The sequence below is a fragment of the Neofelis nebulosa genome, chromosome X, assembly GCF_028018385.1.
Source record: "Neofelis nebulosa isolate mNeoNeb1 chromosome X, mNeoNeb1.pri, whole genome shotgun sequence".
NCBI classification, from domain to species: domain Eukaryota; kingdom Metazoa; phylum Chordata; class Mammalia; order Carnivora; family Felidae; genus Neofelis; species Neofelis nebulosa.
The window spans coordinates 67,708,540-67,716,732 of NC_080800.1; positions in this window are offsets into that span (position 1 = coordinate 67,708,540).

Consider the following 8,193-nt stretch of genomic DNA (forward strand, 5'->3'; position numbering starts at 1 on the left):
AGGTATTGCAGAGGGGACAGAGCTCTGGTCGTGAAGAAAGGCGCTAGAGAGAGGAACCACAGATATATGCACAAAGAGAATACTTCCCCAAAGCCAATGGCTGGAAAAACAAGAGGGGTTGATCTTCATGAGTTTTTGCAACCAGCAAGGCTCAAAGACTGGAGTTTTAAGGGCCACAGTCTTGGCTGGGAGGGAGACATGAGGGTGCTGCTCTACTCCTAGAGAGAAGACAGGCTAGCAACCATGGGACAGATGGCACAAATGGAAGATCACCAAAGGCATATGAGGATAGACCCTGCTCTTCTGGGAGTGCATCTGTGAGAGGTGGCATTGTCTATCTGGAGATAAAAGAGCCAGTGGGTGACATTTCACTCCTCAGGCTCTCAGAATAGGTGCAGAGACACCCACTGAGGACAGCTAACCGACACTGGCTATTTAGCCTGCTTTGTCCAATATCACATGATCTTGCATTCTGGGCCACTACCATTCTCAGTCAAACCTGCATCAGTCCCAGCGTGGTGAGACCTCTCCCAGAAAAGCGCAGTTCCCCACAACACCAAGTCCCTAAAGTTTGGAGTTTTAAAACTCAGAAATGTTGGCTGGGATAAAGGTCAAAGTGTACTGCATTTCTTCAGGCAAGCAAGTAACCCAGAGATAGACAGTGTGAAAACAGTGATCTGAAAAAATGCCTAGGATGTATGAAGAAAAATTATTTGTTCTTCTGGGAGTGCTTGCCTGAGAGCAGCAAAGATGGACTCCTCTCTCCTGGGACAAAAGAGCTACCAGGACCGTTTCCCTTTCCAGCTTCTCAGCAGACACCAATCTTAGTAAAAAAGCAAACCTGCAACACTGGCTGTCTAACTTGCTTACCCCAAATCCAGCGCTCCTGTGCTCTGCTGGAAATGCTTTTCTTAAGCAAGTGTGCCTAAAGACAAGTACAGAGGGCTGCTTCCCGTCTTGAAGACCAGCAGAAATCCCCAAATACATTAAGTCCCCAGATCATAGACTTCTGTAAGGCTTTAGTTCTAGTAGAAGTAGCATATAGTGTCATTCAACAAGAGACCAAAGCACACCTAGTTAAAACTCTCAACACTCTGGCCGAGGTCCAAACACTGCCCACCACAGGCAAGGAGAACCTCTGGAGACAAATAACCTGAGACACAGAGCAGCCAAAACATAACAGCAGAGTGCATGCAGCACACACCAGAGACTCCCTGACGCACCAGGCTCTGGACATTATTGGACCTCTTTTTCATAAAACCATTACTCTCAGGAGCAAGAAACATAAACAGGCTTTTCTAACACAGACAAGAATCCAAAGACCTAGGCAAAATGCCAGGATGAAGGAACCAATCCCAAAAGAAAGAACAAGAAAAGTCATGAACAGGTATAAATTATATGCTTGATGGAGAATTTAAAACAATAATCATAAAGATACTCCCTGAACTTGAGAAAAGCATGGAAGACAGAAAGAACATCCTTACTGTAGACACAAAGGAGTTAAAAGCAATATGTCATGGGGCACCTGGGTGGCTCAGTTGCTTGAGCGTCCAACTCTTGATTTTGGCTCAGGTCATAATCCTAGGGTCATGGGATTGAGTCCCACACTGAGCTCCATGCTCAGCATGGAGCCTGCCTGGAATTCTCTCTCTTTCCTTTTGCCCCTCTCTCCTGCTCTCTCTCTCTTAAAAGAAAACCAATCTAACAGAAATGAAAAATACAATAACTGAAATTCAAAAACAGATTGGACATAATGAACAAAAGGATGGATGAAGCAGAAGAATGAATAAATGACGAAGCTGAAAAAAAGAAATAATGATGGATAATGAGAGTAGACTTAGAGAACTTAGCGACTCCATCAAACTTAATTACATTATTCCGGAAGAAGAAGAAAGAGGAAAGGGGGCATAAGGTTTAATCTGAGGAAATAATAGCTGAAAATTTCCCTAATCTGGGGAGGGAAATAGACATCTAAATGCAGGAGGCACAGAGAACTTCCATAAAAATCAACAAAAGCAGGCCAACATCAAGACATATTACAGTTAAATTTGAAAAATACTGCAATGAATAAAAATATTCTAAAATCAACAAGACAAAATAAGTCCCTAACTTACATGGAAAGAACCATAAAGTTAGCTGCAAACTTTTTCACAGAAACTTGGCAAGCCAGAAGGGAGTGGAATAATATGTCAGGAAGAGAAGGATAAATATCATATGATTTCACTCATGTATGTAATTTAAGAAACACAACAAATAAACATAAGGGAAGAGAAAGAAAAATAAAATAAAAACAGAGAGGGAGGCATTGAGTTTGATAAGTTCTTTAGATTTTGGATACTAATCCTTTACCCAATATGTCATTTACAAATATCTTCTCCCATTATGTTGGTTGCCTTTTAGTTTTGTTGATTGTTTCCTTCACTGTGCAGAAACTTTTTATCTTGATGAAGTCCTAATAGTTCATTTGTGCTTTTATTTCCCTTGCCATTGGAGACATGTCAATGAAGAAGTTGTGGCCTAGGTCAAGGAGGTTTCTTCCTGTTTTCATCTGTAGGATTTTGATGGTTTCTTGTCTCAAATTTAGGTGTTTCATCCATTTTGAATTTACTTTTTTGTATGGTATAAGAGTTGGCCCAGTTTCATTGTTCTGCATGTTGCTGTCCAGTTCTCCTAGCACCATTTGCTGAAGAGACTGTCTTTTATCCATTGGATACTATTTCCTGTTTTGTCGAAGATTAGTTGGCCAAATATTTGTTGGTCCATTTCTGGGTTCTCTATTTTGTTCCATTGTTTTTGTGCCAATACCATACTTTGGTGATGATTATAGCTTTGTAATACATACAAATTGAAGTCCGGAATTGTAATGCTTCCAGCTTTTTCTTTTTCAACATTGCTTTGGCTATTCATGGACTTTTGTGGTTCCGTGCAGATTTTAGGATTGTTTGTTCTAGCTTTGTGAAGAATGATGGTGTTATTTTGATAAGAATTGCATCGAATGTGTAGATTGCTTTTGGTATTATCAACATTTTATCAATATTTGTTCTTCCAATCCATGAACATGGAATGTTTTTCCATTTTGTGTGTGTGTGTGTGTCTTCTTCAATTTCTTTCAGAAGCTTTTTATAGTTTTTAGCACACAGGTCTTTCACATTTTCAATGAGGTTTATTCCTAAGTATCTTATTTTTTTGGTGCAATTGTAAATGGGATAGATTCCTTGATATTTATTTCTTCTGTTTCATTATTGCTGTATAGAAATGAAACTAATTTCTGTACATTGATTTTATATCCTGTGACTTTGATGAATTCATGTATTAGATGTAGTAGTGTTTTGGTATATCATGCAGAATGTCCTGTCATCTGTGAAGAGTGAAAATTTGACTTCTTCCTTGCCAACTTGGATTTTTTTTTATTTGTTTTTGTTTTCTGATTGCTGAGGTTAGCACTTTCAATACTATATTGAACAACAGTGAAGAAATGGGCAGAAGACATGAATAGACACTTTTCCAAAGAAGACATCCAGATGGCTAACAGACACATGAAAAGATGCTCAATATCACTTATCATCAGGAAAATAAAACTCAAAACCACAATGAGATACCACCTCACACCTGTCAAAATGACTAAAATGAACAACTCAGGCAACAACAGATGTTAGGAAATGGAGAAAGGAGGACACTTTTGCACTGTTGATGGGAGTGCAAACTGGTGCATCAACTCTGGAAAACAGTATGTAAGTTCCTCAAAAGATTAAAAATAGAAATACCCTATGACTCATCAATTGCACTACTAGGTATTTATTCAAAGAATATGAAAATGCTGATTAGAAGGAGTACATGCACCCCAATGTTGATAGCAGCACTTTCAGCAATAGCTAAACTATGGAACGAGCCCAAATTTCCATCAACTGATGAATGGATAAAGATGTGGTATATATATATACATATACACACATACATACATACAATGGGATACTACTCAGTGATGAAAAAGAATGAATGAAGTCTTGCTATTTGCAACAATGTGGATGGAACTAGAGAGTGTATTATGTTAAACAAAATGAGTCAATAAGAGAAAGACAAGATATCACATAATTTAGCTCATCTGTGGAATTTGAGAAACACAGCAGATGATCATAGGGCAAGGGAAGGAAAAATAAGATACAAACAGGGAGGGAGGCAAACTGTAAGAGACTATTAAATACAGAGAACAAACCAAAGGTTGCTGAAAGGGAGGTGGGCTGGGTGGATGGGCTGAATTGGTGATGGGCATTAAGGAGGACACTTGTTGGGATGAGCACTCAGTGTTCTGTGTAAGTGATGAATCACTGGGTTCTACTCTGGAAACTTATATTACACTATATGTTAAGTAACTTGAATTTAAATAAATAAATAAATAAATAATAAAACTACCCTTTGATAGAGCAATTGCGCTACTAGTTATTTACCCAAAAAATGCAAAGATACAAAATCAAAGGGAAACATGCACTATGATGATTATAGAAGCATTATCTACAATAACTAAATTATGGAAATGGCTTACATATCCACTGGCTGAAGAATAGATAAAGAATTATATATATATATGAAGAATTATATATATATATGAAGAATTATGTATATATAATATATATATATATATACACACACACAATGGAATATTACTCAGCTATATGAAAAAATGAAATCTTGTCATTTTCAATGACATGGGTAGAACTAGAGAGTTTAGTGTTAAGTGAAATAAATCATAGAAAGACAAAGACCATATGATTTCAATCATATGTGGAATTTAAGAAACAAAATAAACAAGCAAAGGAACAATAAAAAAGAGATTGTGTCAAACCAAGAAATAGGCTCCTAACAATAGAGAACAAACTTTTCATTTCCAGAAGGGAGTTGGATGTGGGGCTGGGTTTAATAGGTAATGAGGATTAAAGAGGACACTTTTGACAACCAGTGAGTAATGTGTGGAAGTTTTGAATGACTGTATTGTATACCTGAAACTAATATTACACTTTATGTTAACTAAGTGGAATTTAAATAATAATTTAATAAATAAACAAGCTACAAAATGCTAATTTGAAATTATCCAGAGTAGCAAAAAGAGAAAAAGAGTGAAAAAGTGTGAAGAAAGCATGCAGGACTTATGTGGTGCCATTAAAAGAAAGAATATATGCATTATTGGAATCCCATAATAACAGTAGTAAGAAAAAGAGACAGGAAACATATGTAAAGCAATAATGGCTGAGAACTTCCCAAACATAGGGAAAAATATGAGCATCCAAGTTCATGAGGTCCAAAGGACCACAAATATGTTGGACATGTAAAGGACTACACCAAGACACATTTTAGTGACATTATCAAAACTCAAACAAAATTAGAGTTTTGAAAGTAGGAATATAAAAGTGACTCATCCCATACACAGAAAATCCTTAAAATACTATCAGTGGATAGCTCAACAAAAAACTTTTCAGGCCAGTAAAGCAAGGGATAATATGTATAAAATATTGAGAGAAAGAATTGTAAATCAAAAATACTATATCCAACAATGGTTTTCTTCAAAAATAAAAGAGAAATAAAAACTTTCTCAAATAAACAAAACTGATGAAATTCATCACTTCTAGTCATGTCTTGTAAGAAATGCTAAAATGCATTTTTTCAAGCAAAAATAAAAGGATGTGAATTAACATCTTAAAAGTATATGAACACATGTGTGAAACTCACTGGTAATGTTAAAAATATAGTAGTCAAAATTAGATTTCCTATACTGTAATGGTGGTACATAATTTACTTACAGGTATAGTTTAAAAGGTAAAAAAAAAACAATGATATTAAAATAACCATAGCTACAACAATTTGTTATTGGGTACACAACATAAAACATAAATTGTAACATCAATAACCTAATATATGAGGGAGATGAGTGAAAGAATAAATTTTATGTGTCTTATTAAAGTTAAGTTATCAGCCTGAAATAGGACATTATAAAGATAAGATATTCCATATAAGCCACATGGTAACAATTAAAACAAAAAACTCTAGTAAATACACAAAACCTTAAGATAAAGTATACCATTACAAAGTATTGTCAAATTGCAAAAGCAAATAACAAGATTGGAAGGAAAGAAAAAATATTTACAAAACAATCTAAAAGCAATAAACAGAATGGCAATAGTAAGTCTTTACCTATCAATAATTACTTTAAATATAAATGGATTAAATTCTCTAATCAAAAAACAAATAGTAGCTGAATGGATTTTTAAAAAGATTCAATGATATGCTGTGTAAAAGAGACTCACTTCATTTTTAAAGACACATATACTGAGAGGAAGGGATGGAAAAATTTATTTCCAGGAAATGATAACCAAAAGAAAGCATGGTTAGTTACATTTTTATTAGACAAAATAGACTTTAAGCTAGAAATGGTAATAATAGACAAAGAAGACCATTATATAATAATAAAGAGGCCAATTTACAAACAGGATATAACAATTATAAACAATTTTCCACCCCAAATTGTAGTGCCTACATATATAAACCAAATTCTAACAGAACTAAAAGGATAAATAAACAGCACTATAACAACAGTTGAGGACTTTAATGTTCCACTATCAACAATGGAAACATCATCCAGATAGAGAATAAATAAGGAAACAGCAGATTTGTAAATCACTATGAACCAAATAAGCCTAAGAGATATATACAGACAATTCTACCCAATAACAGCAGAATACATATTCTTCTCAAGTATTCATGGACTATTTTCTAGGCTTGATCATATTTTAGAGTATGAAACAAGTTTTAGTGTACTCAAGAAGAATGAAATTATATCAAGTGTCTTTTCCCACCACAATGGTATGAAACTAAAAATAAATGACAGGGAAAAGCTGAAAAAAATCACAAATTCATGGATATTAACGTACTTCTGAAGAACCAATGAACCAAGGAGAAATAAAAAGGCAAATTAAAAAAATATCTTTAGACAAAAATGAAAATGAAAACAGAACACACCAAAACTTGTGGGAAGCAATTAAAGAATTCTTAAGAGGAAAGTAAAAAACAAAACAAAACAAAAAATATATACATAAAGAGAAAAGAAAGATCTCAAATAAATAACTTAAATTTACACATTAAGTAACTAAAAAAGAAAAACAAGCTATGTTCAAAGTTAGAAGAAGATAGGCAATATTTATTAATATTAGAGCAGAAATAAAATAGAAATTAGAAAGGCAATAGAAACAATAATGAAAGTGAGAGTTGGCTTTTTAAAAAGATTTTAAAAATTACAAATCTTTAACTAGATTAAGAAAAAAGATGGCTAAAATTAAAATTATAATGAAAGAAATAATATAATTAATACCACAGAAATTCAGAGAATTGTAAGAGACTACTATGAACAATTATAGATTCACCAACTAAATAGTTTATAAGAAATAAAATGGATAAATTTGTAGAAACACATAGTTTTCCAAGACTGAATCATGAAGTAGTAAATTATCTGAGCAGAGCAATAACAGGGACATTGAAGCAGTAATCAAAAACTTATCAACAAAGGGGAAGATTCAAGATGGTGGCATACAATGATCCCGAACTCACCTTCATGATGGACACACAAATTTACAGGGGCATATGAAATAATTTTTCTCTAAAAAGGACCTGAGAACTTGATGAACAACACCTTTACAATGAAAGACAAGGAGACACATGGTGTAGAATAAGAGAAGCAGAGACATGGCCTTGTCCAAGACCCCACACCAGAAACAGTGATCCCACAATAAGGAGAAATCCCCAAAATATGGGACATTACTTTGAGGAGTGAAGGGTGTGTGTCCCTCACCAGTCACCCTGACCCTTAAATACAAGCCCCTCAAAAGTCTGGTTTTGAAAATCAATGGGGGTTAAGAGAAGAATAGAACTATAGGGTTAAAAGATTCCACCTCTAAAAGATTTGTGCACAAACCCACACACACTGAGATGCAGAGCAAACAAAATAGATTGAAAAGTGTCTGGACCATAAGTAAGGGAGACTAATTAATTTCTAAAAAGCTGACAGAGAGACAGAGACCTACAGGGATTTTATCCAGGGATGAAAGTGCTGGAAGATTCCATGTTTTTGCAAATGCAACCTAACCTGCTGGTGAGAGATAAACGGCATAATTTTTGGTGCCCTTTCTCTAGTCTGTTAGCTCTGGCATG